The sequence below is a fragment of the Mirounga angustirostris genome, unplaced genomic scaffold (genome assembly GCF_029215605.1).
Source record: "Mirounga angustirostris isolate CCGP_5_RB_7025 unplaced genomic scaffold, mMirAng1.0.hap1 SCAF_10, whole genome shotgun sequence".
In the NCBI taxonomy this organism is placed as follows: Eukaryota; Metazoa; Chordata; class Mammalia; order Carnivora; family Phocidae; genus Mirounga; species Mirounga angustirostris.
The window spans coordinates 5,631,660-5,648,955 of NW_026991718.1; the positions used below are offsets into that span (position 1 = coordinate 5,631,660).

At 52.1% G+C, this 17,296-nt stretch overlaps 1 long non-coding RNA gene across 1 annotated transcript; it reads left to right on the top strand.

Moving 5' to 3' along the window:
• Positions 1 to 10,422: 10,422 nt before the first annotated feature.
• On the top strand, positions 10,423 to 15,490 carry LOC135361835 (uncharacterized). Its single transcript, XR_010405974.1, has 3 exons — positions 10,423 to 10,465; positions 14,014 to 14,066; positions 14,871 to 15,490. It is a non-coding gene; the product is annotated as an uncharacterized LOC135361835 (long non-coding RNA).
• The last annotated feature ends 1,806 nt before the right edge of the window (positions 15,491 to 17,296 follow it).

Consider the following 17,296-nt stretch of genomic DNA (forward strand, 5'->3'; position numbering starts at 1 on the left):
AGAGTTTGTTGTGGTTTTCGAGGAAACAGCATCTGGATTACATAAGGATTCAAGTTTTTGCTTTACTTGTTTATTTAATACCTTGGCAAGAGGGAGCCCTTACCCTGAAACCAGATAACCGAATTTGGGTTTAAAACAGCCTTAGATGAGGGGCAACGGGAGGGGAAGAAAATGAATAAAGCCACAAAAGGAAACAAGAGGATGTTTATTTTTCTCCCTTTGGGTATTTTTGAAGACCTGCCTAGCCTCTTCTACTTCTTGTCGCAAACAGCTAATGAATTGCATTAACAAAGCACTTCGGCTACCACGAGGGCTTAACAGACATCCCAGCCCGCCAGGATCCCGGCCCTAATTCCTTCTAGGATGCGGCGCGCGGTCCTGCTTGCCCAGGGATCCAAGAGCACCGGGGAGAACGCCGTGCTAAATCCAATTGCTTTCCACCGTCTGATCTCCTTGTAGGGAGATCACCTTTCAGCTCCCTTAAAAAAAAAAAAAAAAAAAAAGGGGCAGAGTCTGGGAGTTGGAAGTTGGCGGAGGGGCCTATTTAGCTACCAGCCCAGCAAATATTTAGTTACGAATGCTGTGAAGTGCCCCGATTTGTGGCCGCGTTTGGCTTTCACAAAGGATCGTCCTGTGACTTTTGTTCCGGTCACCAAATTAGAAAAGAAAATTAACTTGAGCGAGAGGAAGCTCTTATTAGAAAACAACCCCGAGCTGCCCGCGAGCTGGCGGGCGCGGGGCTGGCGTCGGCGAGTCTGCTCGGGTCGCCGCGGGGATCCCCGCAGGCCGCCCGCCGCGCGCCCTCCGCGCCCGAGCGCAGCGGCGTCCGTGGGAACCCGCAGCAGCCCCCTCCCGGCAGCGACGAGGGCGGGCTGTCCGGAATCAGGCTACCTCTTCCTAGATAGTACGGCACCAGAAGCAACACCCGAGCCCCGGCTTGCGGGTCCCTAACGAGAAACACATGGTGCGCGCTCCCCACCCCCCCACCCCCCCTTCTCGGCCGAAGCCGCGTTTGCGCGCCCGCCGCGACGCAGCGCGCCAAGTGCGTGACTTCAGTGGGGAGGAACCCGCCTGCCCCGCACCACGTGCGCGCCCGGCTCCCGCGGCCTCCCCGCGGCGCCCCGCGTGCCCGCCCGCCGCGGGGACAGGGCCTGGGGCCCGGCGCAGCCCCTTTGCCGCCCGGGAGGCCGCTGCTGTCCGTCGCCCGAGGCCCTGGTGGCACCCAGGCGGCGCCAGCTCGGGTGATTCCAATCACTGCCCTCTCAGGTTGGCTGGCGGAGAAACTTCTGTTTATAAAATAGGCCACCCTTCTCTCCCCCTCTACCCATGCATGGCCTTGAGGCTTTCACTCCCAGATTCTGCCTCTGACACCCCACCCCCCAAAGGTCAACTTACAAACCTCCTCCTTCTAGGCCTGAGTGAAATCTAGCAAAGGTTTTGCAAACCTCCCCCCTCCCCCCAGACACACCTGTCGCCTGTCATTGCTACCACCGGCTGCTGGAGGGGACCAACCTGGGGCTATGTCCTCTGGGAGGTGAGTGCTGGGGACCCCGAGGGCTGCGGGGACCTGCAGACCCCTGGAGGAGCAGCCCCTGGGGGGGGGTACTCGTTTTCAGCTCTCGGGGGTCCTGCCATCTAACCAGCACCGCTGACCCAGTGGCGCCAGGGGCCTCATCTGTCTCAGTGCTGGGGTTGGCCATCTGCGCGGGACCCTGGAGGAAAGACGGGGTGAATTAAGTCGTAAGTTCTATTTAACCATGCCTGCCTTTCCCGGAGTCTGAAGAACACAGACATACCATTTCCAAGAAAAAAGGGCAACACAATGGCCCTCTTTAAGGAGAGGTTAAACATTCACATTGGGTAGGATAACTAATAATTTACAAGCCGTTCACAGCTCACCTATTTTGCTCTTCATCTTGACTCCATGAGTTAGGAAAGGTAGATGCTGTCCAGGTTTTACAGAGGAAGAAACTGAGGCACAGATGGATGACAGATCCCACTGTGGGCCCACACTCCCTAGGACATCACCCTGTGACGTGTGTGACCTTGACCGCAGGGGGGTTATTGATTCCCTTTTTACCTTGAATTTTGTTCTAGTCCTACAGGGCTGGATTGCCCACAGCTAGGACTTTGTAAAGAACTTTGTTTTCACCTTCCTCAGAAGTTAACTCTGAGTGACTGAGCTTGACCCTTTATTGACAAATGATCTGAGGACTTTTCAAACCTTAGGGTATGAAAGAATCACCTTTACACACAGAGCCCTGGAGCCCATCTCTAGAAATGCTGATTCAGTGGGTTTGGTGAGCAGCCTAGGAAACAGCCTTTTGAGCAAGCATCCTAAGGAGATGCAGGTGGTCAAGGGACCACATTCTGAGAAGCTTCTGGTAAACTGGCCGCTCAGATCAAGCCTGCAGTTGGCGCAGTTTGCCTACCAGGTGAGAATGAGCCATCTTGGACCTGCCACATTTGTTCTTAGAAAACTCAAGAGGACAAGAAAGTCTGTTATATTTACCCATATTCTTACTTTGTTATTTCTTCCTTCTTGATGTTCCAGTCTTCTTTCTTTTATTGTTTATTTTGTGTTTCAAGAGTGTCCTTTAGACATTCTTTTAGGGTAAGTCTGTTGGTGACAAGTTCTCTTAGGTTTCCTGCATCTGAGAAGGTCTTGCTTGCCCTTTGATTCTTGAAGGATATTTTGGTTGTATCTCAATTTCTGGGTTGACAGTTCTTTTTTTTTTCTTTTCTTCCCCCAGCATTTGACATGTCCTGCCACTTCTTTCTGGCTGCTATGGTTTCTGATGAGAAATCTGCTATCATTCAAATTGTGTTTTCTTCTGTAAATAAGGTGGTGTTTTTCTCTGCCGGTTTCCTTTGTCCTAAGTTTCCAGAAGTGTGCTTATTATGTATCTTGGCGTGGATTTTTTGTGTTTTTCCAGTTTGGGGCTCTCTAGTTTCTTGAATCTGTAGGTTTAAATCTTTTGCCAAATTTGGAAAAATTTCAGCCATTATTTCCTGACATATTTTTTTTCAGCCTCACCTTCTTTTCTCCTGGGATCCTGATGACATGAATGTTAGTTAGATCTTTGGCTCTAGTCCCTCCGGGGTCTATGAGACTATGCTTTTTTTTTTTTTTTAAGTCTACTTTCTCTCTGTTGTTCAGACTGGGAGGTCTCTACTGTTCTGTTTTCAGGGGTATTGATTCTTCTGCCCCCTGCATTTCACTTTTGAGCTCATTCAATGAGTTTTTTGCTTTGCCTATTGTATTTTTCAGCTCTAAAATTTTGACTTGGTTCTTCTTTACATCTTCTATTTCTTTGCTGAGATTTTCTTTTTCTCTTTTCTCCACCACTTTTTGGGAGCATGTTCACGATTAATCATTGAAAGACTTTTTTGATGGCTCAGAAAAGCATTGAGCTGACCCCACCCCAACCATTACCTGACTGTACCCACGCAAGAGACCCCAATTGAGACTGCTCACTGGAGCCCAAGCAATACGATTATGAGAGAAGAAATTGTCGTCTGAAGGTACTAACTTTTGGAGTGGTTTGTTACATTGATAACTAAATGGCCACCAAAAGAGAAAGGGGGCCATTGGTGGGGGGCAGTGGGGATCAAAGTTTCTAAGTATAATTTTGCATATGCATTGTAATTTTAATCACTTATAATTATCTGGGCTTCCGCCCCCAAAAGTGTTACAACAACAAACTACTTATAGTGCATAAAATAATAAAATAGCATATCCCACATCCAACAAGAGTGTGTTACTTTTAAAAGACATGAATGATGTTTTATTTGACATCTTGGTGTCCAGTATATACTCAGGTATATAGTGTGGGTCTTTTTTTATTTTTTATTTTTTAAATTAAAAAAAAATATTTATTTGAGAGAGAGCACGTGCACGCGCATGTGTGAGTGGGGGGACAGGCAGAGGGAAAGGGAGAAAGTAAATTTCAAGCAGACTCCCTGCTGAGCGCAGAGCCCAACTTGGAGCTCGATCCCAGCACCCTGAGATCATGACCTGAGCCAAAGGCAGACGCTTCACCCACTGAGCCACCAGGTGCCCCTGCCTTCACCTTTAAAAATGGCATCTTTTCAGGGCCTTTGGGTGGCTCAGTGGGTGAAGCATCTGCCTTCGGCTCAGGTCATGATCCCAGGGTCCTGGGATCGAGCCCCGCATCGGGCTCCCTGCTCTGCGGGAAGCCTGCTTCTCCCTCTGCCTCTGCCTCTCCCCCTGCTTGTGCTCTCTCTCTCTCTTTCAAATAAATAAATAAATAAATAAAATCTTTTAAAAAATTATTTCAATAAAATAAAATGGCATCTTTTCTGAGCAACAGCTTGCATTTGAATCACGCGGCAGACTTAAGGCCACTACTCTGTGACTCTCACATGGACCAGTAGGGCAGGGAGCATCATTCCCATTTTGCAGACGGAGTGCCTGAGTACAGAGGTGAGCCCACAGCCACAGGGCCCAGGCGTCACCCAGGAGTCAGGATTGAGGCTCAGGGTGCTTTTCCTGTCGCTGTCAAACCACAGTGGCCAGGGAATGCCTTTGGAGGGAGAACAGGTGCGGGGCCTCGTGTGGGGAGCCAGTCTGGGTGCTGTTCATGGCGCCGCGGCTGGTAACGGGGCTGCTAGTGCCAGTTCCCCGACACGGATGCTGGGGGGGGCGTGACTCGGCTGAGAGCGCACCCTAACCCTAACCCAGGCCCTGGACTGCACCCCACGGTCGACATCCCCGAGCACTCTCTCACTACGCCTCGGGCCTGGAGGGAGCGCTGGTCTGGCCTGATCCTGCTGTACCCCTGGGAGACCCTCAGAGGTGGGACCCCCTGGTTTCCCTGCTCACATGCCAGGAAACTGCCACGTAAACTCAGTCAGGAGATAGGGGAGCCAGTTTCTGGCCCCCACGCCTGCCTGACTTCAACGTCTGATCTTTGCGCTGAGTTACTTCCTAAGGCTTTCTGGAAAGTGTATCAGATCCACTTAATTTTCTCTGGGAGATATGCTCGCTTTAAAAAAGGAAACATTTACCATGGATATTTTATGAGAGTTTGAAACATGACATTTTGAAATAAAATATTCTTTTTTTTTTTTTAAAGATTTTATTTATTTATCTGAGAGAGAGAGAATGAGAGAGAGCACATGAGAGGGGGGAGAGTCAGAGGGAGAAGCAGACTCCCCGCCGAGCAGGGAGCCCGATGCGGGACTCGATCAGGGACTCCGGGATCATGACCTGAGCCGAAGGCAGTCACTCAACCAACCGAGCCACCCAGGCGCCCGAAATAAAATATTCTTAACGATACCTTCCTCTCTGTGGCTTCGGTTTCTCTTATGGGCTCTGTGTTCTGATGATGGTGCTCGGAGAGAAGGTCATGCTGGGTGTCGGGGTTGAAGGAGCGAAACTGAAGCCGGAACATCCCTGAGCTCACCCCGTGGGCGGCAGCCTTCCGAGCACCTGTGGGTGGCGCTGTGGGTGGCGCGTGACCCAGGGAAGGCGCCTAGCCCTTCTGATGTCCTTTCCCCCTTTGAAGCTGCAACTGAACAGTATCTCCCTCTAAATGATATTTTGAACGTCCGATGCCTGTCCCACCGACTACCTGGTAGAGTATGAGCGCTCAGTAAGTGGGGCCAGAGAACATGCAGGGCATCCATTTAAGTGGAAATTTCAGAGAAACAAGAATACTTTTTTGGTATACATCCTTGTATTTTAGAAATGATCACTGGAACAGCAACAACCACGCCTCATGACAGAGCTAAGGAATCTGTAAAAAAAAAAAAGGAATTTGCATTTATTTTTTACTAAGTTTTGACAATTAAGATAACTGAATGAGAGAAAACATCCTTAACTAAACTTGCAGAATGTGGAGTGTAAAAATTCTGATTTTAAGTCCTTCAGGACTGGAATGGCCAGACGTGGCCCTTAGAGGGCTTATTTCGAAGTCACAATTTCAAAAGTCCCTCACAGACTTCCATAGGTCCACAGGCAGCCCGCCTCTCTGCACATGGGAGCTCGGAGTGCCAGTTATAACTCGATTTCCAGGGACATGCACCCCTGAGGCCCCTCTCCCAGGTGGAGGGACTCAAGCTTCCAGAAATCCCCCGGGGGCCGACCGCCGGTCCCAGGGCTGACAGGAGCACAGCTCCTCACCGCTGGAGCAGGTCTCGAGGAAACTGCACGTGTGTCTGTGATTGAGCTCATGCCACAGCTGCAACAAACAAGCCCAGAAACGCGTAATCACTTCCACATGCCAGAAGTTTCTCACTCCCAGGCCAGAGCGGGTGTTAGTGGTGGGCAGGCAGCTCTGCTCCCAGCCGGGCTCAGGACGCAGGCCCTCCCCGCCCTCGGCTCCGCCCCACTGGCCGTGAGCTCCCAGGGTGTCTGGGCTCCTCCAGGGCCAGCCTGGAGACCCGAGAGAGCATGGAGACGCCCATGGAGGACCACTTGGGTGGTTTTTATGGATCAGGCCTGGAGCTGGCTCACAACACTGTTGGTTAGACGGGGTTTCTCACGCTCGGTCCTACTGACCTTTCGGGCTGACGATTCTTTGCTGTGGGGCTCTTCTGAGCGGGACGTTCCCGGTCTCTGCTCCCTCCTCCAGCTGTGACAAGCAAAGATGTCTGCAGACATTGCTAAGTGCCCCCCGGGGAGCAAAACCGCCCTGGCTGAGAAGCACTGGGTTGGAACTCAGTAGCACGGCCACACCTAACTACCGGGAGGCCGGGAAACGCAAGTCTGGTTGGATGATTAGGAAGAAAATAAACTGGTTTGGAGGCTGCCTGCCTGTCTCTTTCGCAGTGACCTTTAGTGCGCTGGTGCCTTTCCTGCTGTGGACACACGGGCTGCCGTGGCCCCGGGGGCGAGGGCAGGTGCAGGTGCTGGGGCGGCGGCACTGTGGACTTGGGTCGGAGGGAGAGACGCCAGACGCCACCCCTGTGTTGGGCAGCACCGAGTATTTGTGAATCGGGGGAGGTTTGGGGGAAGGTGCAGAGAAGGAGGAAATGGCCACTTGGGAACATCCCTTTACAATTCGGACACTTCGTACGGAGCTGAGGGTGCCCCAGGCTGCCCCAGAGCGGGAATGGACATGGCCTGCAGCCCTGCCGCGGGGAGGGCCTTTGGTAGCTTTGTCTTCTCTGGGGTCCCTTGAATTCTGCAGAAGGCTGAGCGGCCCGGGGGGAAGAGGGGAGATGTGGAAGTCTGGCGTCTGGGTGTCTTCTCAGGGAGGACTTGTCCTCTGGAAGCCCCGTAGGGAGGATTGCGCATCGACCTGTATCGGGTATTGTGTGTTCCTATAATTTATACCTGAAGGAAAGCAAGAGGAAACATGTAGGAAGGTGTTTTCTTGGTTCTTTTATTGACGTTTACATGCGTTAATGAACATGCAAACAGATCTGATGAAAACATGTCAGTAATAAAACAACAAAGTTGGTTTTAAAGAAGGAAGTCATGGGCATGTGAGCAATCAGATCTGACCTCAGGCTGGAAAAGAAGACAGGTTTTCCAAGCTCCGGAACTGCAGCCAGTGTGAGTGGAAGCACAGAGGAAGCAGAACTCAGGGGCATCCATCCGTCCATCTGTCCAGCCAGTAAATGTTCTCCGAGCACCTACTATGCTCCAGGCACTTTCTTAGGGACTTAGGGACCATCCGTGAGCAAAACTAGGGCATGTACCGAATTCTAACTACACCCTAAGGGAAGCAGCTTCAGCTTTAGAAGTTCCATTTTAACGTGAATAAGAAGCCTAGCCTCAGACAGGTTAAGTAACAAGTCTGAGGTCACAGAGCCACTACGTGTGGAGATCAGGGAGCAAAGCCAGGGGTGATGGATGTGCTGTTTCTGCTTCTTTCAGTCAAATAGTGAGGAAAATTATTCTCAAGTAGAGGAGATTAACAGAACCCACAGGCTACATTTCCCTGTCTGCTCAGGAATTAGGAGTCATGCAGGCAGTAATGGGACCTTGCCATTTTGTTCTTGAAAGCACTGCCAGGGAAGACCTGACTAGAATGATCTGGAAACTTCTGGAAAACATTTGATTTGTAGACTTTTCCACCCCTAACTCTTCCATAAGAATCTGGGGGTGGGATAAGGAATAAGGCCAGGACTTTCATTTTTTTTTTACAAGATTCCTAGGCAATCCTGGGGTTGTGCTCCCCAAACCCCCAGCTTCTTAGCAGAGGTGGGAAGGGTGACTCCAGAACGCACATTTCAGTTATGATCCCGCAGGTGATTGCTCTAACCATATGGTGATGAGAAGTGGCCATCTGATCATGTAAGGAAGGTCCTGGTCCCGGAAATAGCCACTCAAGCTCACGCACGTTCCATTGAAAACCACAATCACTTATCAAAATAAATCCGTTCACCTTTGAATGCAAACCATACAGTACTAGAGAGATCAAACAATGAATTTTTAAAAAACCAAATTGAAGTGATCTTTGTGTTTGGATGGTGATCACGTTCTGCTTTTTGTTTTTATTTCAGACCATTTCTAGCCACAAGTGTCTTTAGCTCTTCTTCCTGAGAGTCTCTGCAGGTAAAGTGCTAGTAACTACAGTCTTTGCTGTTTTGTAAGAGCTGGGGTGCGTCGGCCGTTTGTGGGGTCCTGGCCTGCCTCTTCTGGCCCTGTCAGCCGTGACCCTGACCTCCCCAGGGTTTCTGGAGGCAGTGCTCGGCGTGCCTCAGCAGCCTGACTTTTTAGGGGAGCCACAACCAGTAAACAGCCTCCCCCTTGAGCAAAATCATTGTAAATCAAACACACCAGGAAGAAAAAAAGGCCCAGATCTCCTCACACCCGGACTGGAGGATGCAGAGGGCACTTGTTTCCCTGAGGCCAAAGCGGGGAGCTGCGGCTCAGGGGCGGCCTGGGGCCCAGAGAGCAGAGAAGCAGGGACCCGCGGCCTCCGTGTCCCCAGAGAGGGGCTGACGGACGTGGGTCCTCCTTCGCTGGAAACCAACAGCCAGCCAAGAGGGAAAGAGCTCAAAACGCTTGATGTAGCTGCCACTGTGGACATTTCAGCTTTATTTATTTGGGAGGAAGGGTACAGTTTATTCTAAATTTTTAAGCTTGGTGAACCTTCAGCTCCTATTCTTTTTCACTGTCAGTGGCATGACAGTATGGCTGTTTAAGGACATGGCGGCCGCTGACGTGGGGCCGTCTCTACAAGTGCGCTGCCAATCCTGCGGACCCTGCGGGGGCCCGGTTCCCCTCAGCCTTTCCAGGGTCATTGTGTTAAGCCTTCAGCGAGAGAACAGCCTCTTGGAAGCAGCTGGTTTGGGCCGGCCTCCTCGTCCCGGGATGGTTTCTCGGTATTTGGCCTTCACGTGACATAGAACATCCACTGGATTCCTCGCCTTTTAAAGTTTGGTGTTTTTTTCAGCTGAAGTGCCTTGTTGTGCTTCAGAAAGATTTTACTTTTTAGGTCATAAAGTGGAGCTTGAAAACTGGAAAAGGGTTTTTGTTTTGTTTTGTTTTTTGTTTTAATGTCTTGACTGTGTGTTGAACGTTTGCAGGGTCTGGGAGTAAGGGACGAGGGTGACCGATCTGCGGGTGCAGGGGTTCTCAGGGGCGTCTGACCTGTCCTAAGGAGCGGCGAGGAAGAGGGAGAGGCAGAGGAAGAATCTCAAGCAGACTCCTCACCGAGTGCAGAGTCTGACATGGGGCTCGATCCCAGCACCCCAAGATCATGACCTGAGCCGAAACCAAGAGTTGGATGCTTAACCGACTGAGCCACCCAGGTGCCCCAGTGACTCTCATTTTAAAATAAGAGATCAGTGGCTCCAGTTGCCCCCAAATCAGAGGGAAAGGAGCAATGACAAGGGCTGAGTGTGTGTTGGAAGATGTTTGGCCGAGCAAGGAATCCTGAGTAAAAAGGAAGTTGGGAGAATATGGAGCTGATACAGAAGTGCAGGACATCCAGGGCCAAGCACAGACGTGTGTGACCGTTCGCGAGTGGATTTTGACCGTCAGGGAATGGTACCAAATGTTATTTGATCCCGTGGAGATCAAGAGGAAACCGGTAATTGATTGCTTTTTAAAAAACTCACATGGTCTGAGTTTCGTTTTGTTGTTTAATTTTTTTATTATGATTATTTTTAAGATTTTATTTATTTATTTGACAGAGAGCGAGAGTGCACAAGCAGGGGGAGAGGCAGAGGGAGAGGGAGAAGGAGGCTCCCTGTGGAGCAGGGAGCCTGATGTGGGGCTCGATCCCAGAACCCCGGGATCATGACTGAGCTGAAGGCAGATGCTTCACGGACTGAGCCCCCCAGGCGCCCCTGTTGTTTAATTTTTAACTGACAGCACCTCCCTTGCATTTGCTTCTGGAGAGAAAATTGTATTTAGAGGTGATGTGTGGCTTACCAGAAATTGCATCATCGATGGATGGGCAAAGACAGCACGGGATTTCTCAAAGATGTCATGATTTTTCTTAAATAACTGTTTTCTTTCCTACTACAGCCCTTTGGAAATGTAAGTAAATACCAGCCCTGAGTTTTCTCCCATCTGTCCTGCTGCGGACTGAATGTGTCCTCCCAGATTCAGATGTGAAAACCCTCATTTCCTACGCAATGGTATTTGGAGGTAGGTCTTTGGGAGGTGATTAGTGTCAGATGAGGTCATGAGGGTGGGGCCCCAGGATGGGATTAGTGTCCTGAAAAGAAGAGACACCAGAGAGTGCTACCTGGACCCCAAGCAAACCAGCCCGAGAGCTCCCACCAGATACTGAGTCTGCCGCTGCCTTGATCTTGGACTTGCAGCCTCCCAGTCTATGCTATGTTGTTACAGCAGCCTGAACTAGGGACCACCCACCCCATCTCAATTCTGGATCCCTGGGGCTGCCTTGTCCCAGGACTGCCCCCTCTGGGAAGTCACTGCCGCCCTGGCCTAGGCCTCGTCGTCAGTCCCGCCCCTCTGGTCCCTCGCAGCTCCCCCACCGCCCACCCTCTGGATGACATCCCAGCTCTGACTCCTGAAGGCCCAGCAGGTTCTGCCCCGGCCCACTTTCCAGCCCCGGGGGTTACCACCTGCTCTTCCCACAGGTATGTGCAAGTTCTCATGGGTGCTGGGGGCGCGGTTTGCCCCCAAGGGATTCCCTTCATTTCCCCCTCCCTTTCATGGCCTGGCCTTTTTTATCCTTCAGCCTCTGATGTCACGTCCTCTAAAGTCTTTCCTGGCCCCCAAGGTGGACCCTCCTCGGGTGCTCCCTCCCCCAGAGCCCCACCCACATAGCTGGTGCCGAGCCACTTTCCCCACAGCGTTCTGGAAGCTCCCGCAGCAGAGGGACCGCCGTGGCCCCGGGTAAGCGGGGCAGCGTCCAGAGGCAGAACGACGTGTCTCCCGGCCCTGGGCAGTCGCTTGCAGTGTCATCCCTGGGAACCTGTCGGAATGCGAATTCTCGGGCCTCCCCCCAAGCCTGCCGAATCAGTTCTGGGGAGGGGACACAGAGGTCTGCTCTGAGCAGCCCCCAGGGGGTTCTGAGGCCCACGGAGGCTTCGAGCCAGACGCCCCTGGTTGGATCAGGAGGGGCTGTTAATGAGCACCTGGCTGAGGGAAGAAACACAGCTGCAAGTGCCAAGTGAAAGTCCCAGGCCCAGGTGGTGGGTGTTTCCCAGAGTTCTTGTGGCTCTTGTCTTCTTAGGCCTGGACATTTCGCGTGTCATGTGCACAGACTCCTAAAATGGTGCTGCCAGGGAAGAACCCTAAAGGTCACTCTGTGCCGTTTTTCAAGTTGCAGTCGAGCAGCACAGGACTGGAGCGGCTCAGCTGCCTCAGCGGGGGCCTGCCCGGGAGCAGGGTCGGCTGTGTGGGGCAGCCCAGGCCCCTGCGGGCAGAGACCCCCGCAGAGCCGGTGGGGGAGGGGCTCCCCGCGGGAGTGCCCCCGAGCCCTTCCTCTGACCCCCAAGCTGCCGGGGGGTGGGGTGCTGGGGTCACGAGTGCTTATGCCGCCTCCAGACAGGCCCACCACCCCAGTTGCTGGAGGCTTTGTGAGGATTTGGGGTCCACGGCTCCTTTTGTTTCTTCAGTTTCTGCCCACTTCTTGGACAAAGGGGCAATTTGCGATGTCTGTGCGCACCAGCTTGTGCCAGGCTGAGAAATTAAGAACTGAGCTGGGCCGGGTCTTTCTCTCCTCCAGAGAGCTCATAAGCGAGGCCACATGGGGGACAAACACGTGTAACACACACGCCCCCTTCTTAGCCCCGCAAGCCCAAGCACCAGATTTCCAGACGATGGGTGTCAGGACTGGGGTGACCATGTAATTTAGTCTCTAAAGCAGGACATGTGTGAGAGCTACAGGGGGGAACATAAAGAGCCTAGGGCCACAGCATGAGCGGGGCGAACCCCGGCTGTCCTGGGCAAGGGTGCAGCGTGGCCATCTATGAACGGGGTGAGGGTGGTTAGGAAGGATTTCCACTGACATGTTGCAACAAGCAAAAACACAACGCCCGGTTGTTGTAAAACGTCCTTGTCTCGCCATGATCTATGGGCACCAGAAAGAGGGACTTCCATGGCCCTTAGGGGCGAGTGGAATGAGACGTAAGGGATGGTGTGGCATCCAGGGGGGCAGTTGGCCATCTGAGGATGCAGGGGGCTCTCAGTCCTGAGTTCTGGGGAGCTTCTGGTGTCCTCCCAGCCAGGCTATATACCACACCAATGGGACCAGGGTCGTTTTCTTCTGGCAAAACTGGGATCCGGCCATTCTCCTGCTCCACGCCTCTCCCCATAGCTGACAGAAAGAGGTAGGACTTCCTCTGGAAGCCCCCATCCTGCTGTCACCCCCGGGTCTCTGTCACCAGGTTCCATGACCCTGCACCTCTGCTCGCAGGTCCTGGAATGCCTCTTCCCCGCCGGTTCACAGGAGGCCTTTGAGCTGCTTCTTAAACCCCCGCTTCTGAAAGGCCCCCCTGGTCACCCTCAGGCAGGGGCAGCACCCTCTTTTGCTCTTACACCTCTAGGGGTCTCATCCACCTGGCTAGGCCACAGTGACAGCTGGGAGAGAGATACCTTTCTTGTTCATCTCTCCTCTCCCTCAGGGACCATCACAGACTAGATGCTTCTAGATTAGCTGCTGAACTGGTTAACTTTTCTCTTCCTACATATCTCCAGGGAGGAGATCCTCCTGGAGTGGCCCCCGGGGACGGGGAGGAGGGACATTAAGGAATCTCAGAGTCAGGAGGGATGCTGGGGGTTGGACAGTGGCCCACTGCTCACCTCTTCAGCCTGACTTCCAAGCACCATCCCTGCCTCTCAAGGCTCAGTCCCTCACAAGGATCTCCAGTACCGCTGCAGGCCCGAGTGTGCCCCCCCGGAACTCACCAGAGTTCCCATACACCCCCCCATCTCTGTCGCTCCCCAGCCTCGCAGGAAGATCTCCCATTTCAGACTGAGATCTGCAAAACCTTTTGTGGCCTAAGCCTTTACTTAGAAGAGGCCATTTCCTGCATCAAGTCCCCACCCTGCCCTGTGTAGGATGCCCCCCAGGCGTAAAGAACCTTCTGGATGAGCACTTGGCACACGGCAGACACAGCTCCTTCCAGACCTGCTGGGTGTTTCTGGTTCACTGTTGTGCCCCCAGCGCCTAGCCCAGCCAAGCACATAAATGTCCTCAGTGAACATTCACTGAAGGAAAAAATGAACAAATTTATTTTATTCTCAGCAGAAATAAAATGATAATGAATAAAAGACAATCACGGGCGCCTGGGTGGCTCAGTTGGTTAAGCGACTGCCTTCGGCTCAGGTCATGATCCTGGAGTCCCGGGATCGAGTCCCGCATCGGGCTCCCTGCTCAGCGGGGAGTCTGCTTCTCCCTCTGACCCTCCCCCCTCTCATGTGCTCTCTCTCATTCTCTCTGTCTCAAATAAATAAATAAAATCTTTAAAAAAAAAAAAAAAAGACAATCACTAATTTGCCGGTATCCATCATAAGAAACAGAAAGACCCAGATGTATATACTTCTTTCGTTGAAGACTGATGTCAAATGTTGATTGACTTATTTAATTGATGCAAATCTTTTACCTCCAGAATACTCTACCTTGGCCTTGAGAGATCCAGAGCCCAGCCACCAGGCTTGCAAGGTACATGGCACCTTTGGGTGGTTGGAGGGCCGGAGTGGGGAGACGCGTGGCCTCTATGGATCCGTGGTACCCAGAAAGCAGGGAGAGAAATGTGCAAACATTGGCTGGTATTTTGTTGCTTTAATCAATTGATTTTATAAGACTGCAGGATGTGGAAGTTGGCTGGCAATTATGGCTCTTGCCTTAATTTCCTGAGATGAGGCAACAGAGTGGCCAGGCAGGGAAGCAGGTACGGCGTGAGAGGCTGGATGACCGCACGTCTGCTCCTGTCCTAGGCTTCTGGAAACCTCTTTAAATTTTGAACGTTATCAGTGTCATTTCAAAGGGGAGGAAGAAAACACATTTCCTTTTTTGTTAGTTTTAATGACACTCCTTCACAAGTTTATTCCCAGGGAGCACTCCCTTGATGCCCTGAAATTTCTGATTTATCTCCTAATGGAAATCAGCATATTCAGAGCTGGTCCATGATTGATCAGGCAGTCGGGAATTTGCCCCAGGAGGGAAGCGCCACTGACATTTTGCACTAACGTGACATTTGCCCTAAATCTTCATGGTTGGCTCCCGCCTCTCCCCTGTAAAACAACACTGCTCACAAATCCACTGGATCTTTCTGGAGTCAGGACCAAGCCAGTTCCCTCCTTGCCTTCTCCATGCTCCAGACACTTCTCTCCTCCTACTCAGTTGATGATCCTTTTGAAGATGAAGAATTGAGGCTATTTAATTGGGGGAAAGGTCACAAGTGATTGGGAAACATTATCAAGGATTATGAAAGGTGTCCCTCTGCCTATCTCCTGTTCTGCACAGAGCTACTCTGCCTCCATCCAGGGAAAGCAGTGTGGGGGCCGGTACCGCCTCAGGAGACCTTCTGGCCAGCTAGTCACGAAGCAGAGGGGCCGCGCTAAGCCATGACCGGGAAGTCAGACCCAAGCCTCCTTTCTGATGGGGATGCATAAGACGTTATCTGTAGAGAACATCGGGCCTCCCATTTTCTGAAAAAGCCGGTGGCAAGTGTCAGCACTAAGATATGGTGAGAAGGTCGGTGTTCTGGGGTGGATGGAGAGTCGAAAGCGGGAGCCACACAGATTCACCGCTCCGCTGTGCTTCTGGTCGAAGGAGGGGGCTGAGCGAGATCTGTGGTGTCGAGGACACAGCTGGACAGTCGTCATCCTGGAGGTAACTGGGAGTCCCCGAGCCTCGGGAGCAGCCTGCTGAGTTACATCATTCGTTGACAGGTATTGCTAAGAAGAGACTCAACAGTAAACCAACAACTGAGCATAGATGTGTTCATTCATTCATTCATTCAATGTGAGTATCAGAGCTGTGGCAACTACTAGGATGGGAGCAGAGCAAGCAAAGATGGAAGATGCAGATTTGTAGGGGAGGCAGGTGAACAAATGGGTAAGCTGGGATGCAGGGTGGTAAGTTCTGGAACTGAGGCTAGCTGGGGGCTGGGGGATAAGACTTCCCCAGAGGGTGGGCCTTCCACGATGGTGGGCGTGTTGGGCAGCCATGATAATGAGCAGGAGGATAGGTAATAGATAATAGGGGTCTGTCATAAATACCTAATGTGCTCCTTGCTCCAGAAGGGAGCATTGTTATTTTCCCTGTGGTGGTTCGAGCTCCGGGTGGGGAATTCGAGCAGAGAGAGGCGGGGAGGGCGCTGAAGAGCCTGTGGCTCCCACAGGCGTCCTGGAGGATTCAGGAGTGTGGAACCGGCCCTGTGGGCAGGGTGCTCCTTGCAGGACAGCACTGATGGGGGTGGTCGGTGGTGATTTTGAAGCAGGTGAGGAATGAGGTAAGATTTACTCTTCAGAGAGATCCCTGGAGCCTGGATGGAAGTGTTGCCTGGAGGGTGCGGACCAAGAGGCATTGGCCAGGGAACGAGGATCGCAGTGAGCCGGGGATGGGAGGGAGGGCACATCAGCCACTCCATCAGCCCCAGCCCTTGTTCCAACGCCAACACTGAGGCTCCCAGTGGACCTCGGAAATACAGCAGGTATATTGTAGGATTCCAGCACAGCTTTCTTGACTCCGCGATGAATGGGCTCTCCATCACGCCATGGAAACTGAGTGTGACCTTTTGTCCTCCCGGTTCTGTGATTTTTGTCTAAGTCTTTCCATCCAGCCCCGCGGGCTCCGATTGGGTCTCTTGCAGGGTCATGGAAGGGAGAAACCTTTTCCTCTGAGCTTTTCCCTTTATGTTCCGCTTCAGTGGGCATTTGTGGGCTTTGAATGGAGAGAGCCCAGGCTCCTGGCTCACATGAGTTAACCAATGGTCCAGAAAGCAAATCAGCTCATGTGTGTGGCCAGCCACGGTGGCTGCTGCCAGGGTCCCCAGAGAACTCTCTGGTAAACAGCAGACAGGTGCGTCCCGTCTTCCCTCAGGGTAGATAGAGCTCGAGGCGGTGCGGCTCCTGGCAACCCCTGGATTCTCTCCTGCGTGGGACTGTCAGGCCTGCAGAACTGAACTGGTTCACTTCTGACTGAAACGCACATTTTAAATATTTCGTTGCTTCTACTAAGTTTTGGTTAGAGTGAGTTGAAATTGGAACCTATGAGAGAAAAATGTAAAAATCTTCCTTAAACTCTAAAAATAAGTACACTTCTCGGCTAGGATCCAAGAGTAAGAAACTTCATCCAAAATGATAATTCTCTGGAAAAGTGAAGAAGGAGTCCCGGGCGAGGAGAAAGGGTTTTGACCATAACTTGTCAGGAGTAAGCCCAGGGCAGGCTTTCTGCAGTGTCCGCCGTTCCCAAAGGGAGGGGCTTTGGTGGACCTGCCCGGTAGCTGCTTCTCGAATTTCTGTCTGTGCCTTTAGGGAAAAGGCTGAGGCACCAACAAAGCTGGGTGGCCTCCTCCTTTTCCTTTGAAACCTACAATGCAATTAATTACCAGATTCACCCCCCTGCACCTTCCTTTGATAAGGCCTGGTTTGCTCGGCCAGCGCTGCCTAGCTTCTAGAAGCCCAGCCCTCTTGGTGATTGCAGTTTCCTGCCCAGCTTGGCAGCTTCCGGCAGGATGCACACACATCCGCCAGGTCCCAGGCCAGCTTAAAGCCTCTGGCGTGTGCATTTACTTGTTCCTTGGGTAACAGAGGAAGAGGGTGTTGAACAGTATTCCACGTGAAAGAAAGCTTCCAGCTCTTGAACTGAAGCATGTAGTTAACAGTATTTTGATTTTACGAAAGGTGGAGAGAATTTGTAGACAGAAGAGTTTGCTGGCCACCAAG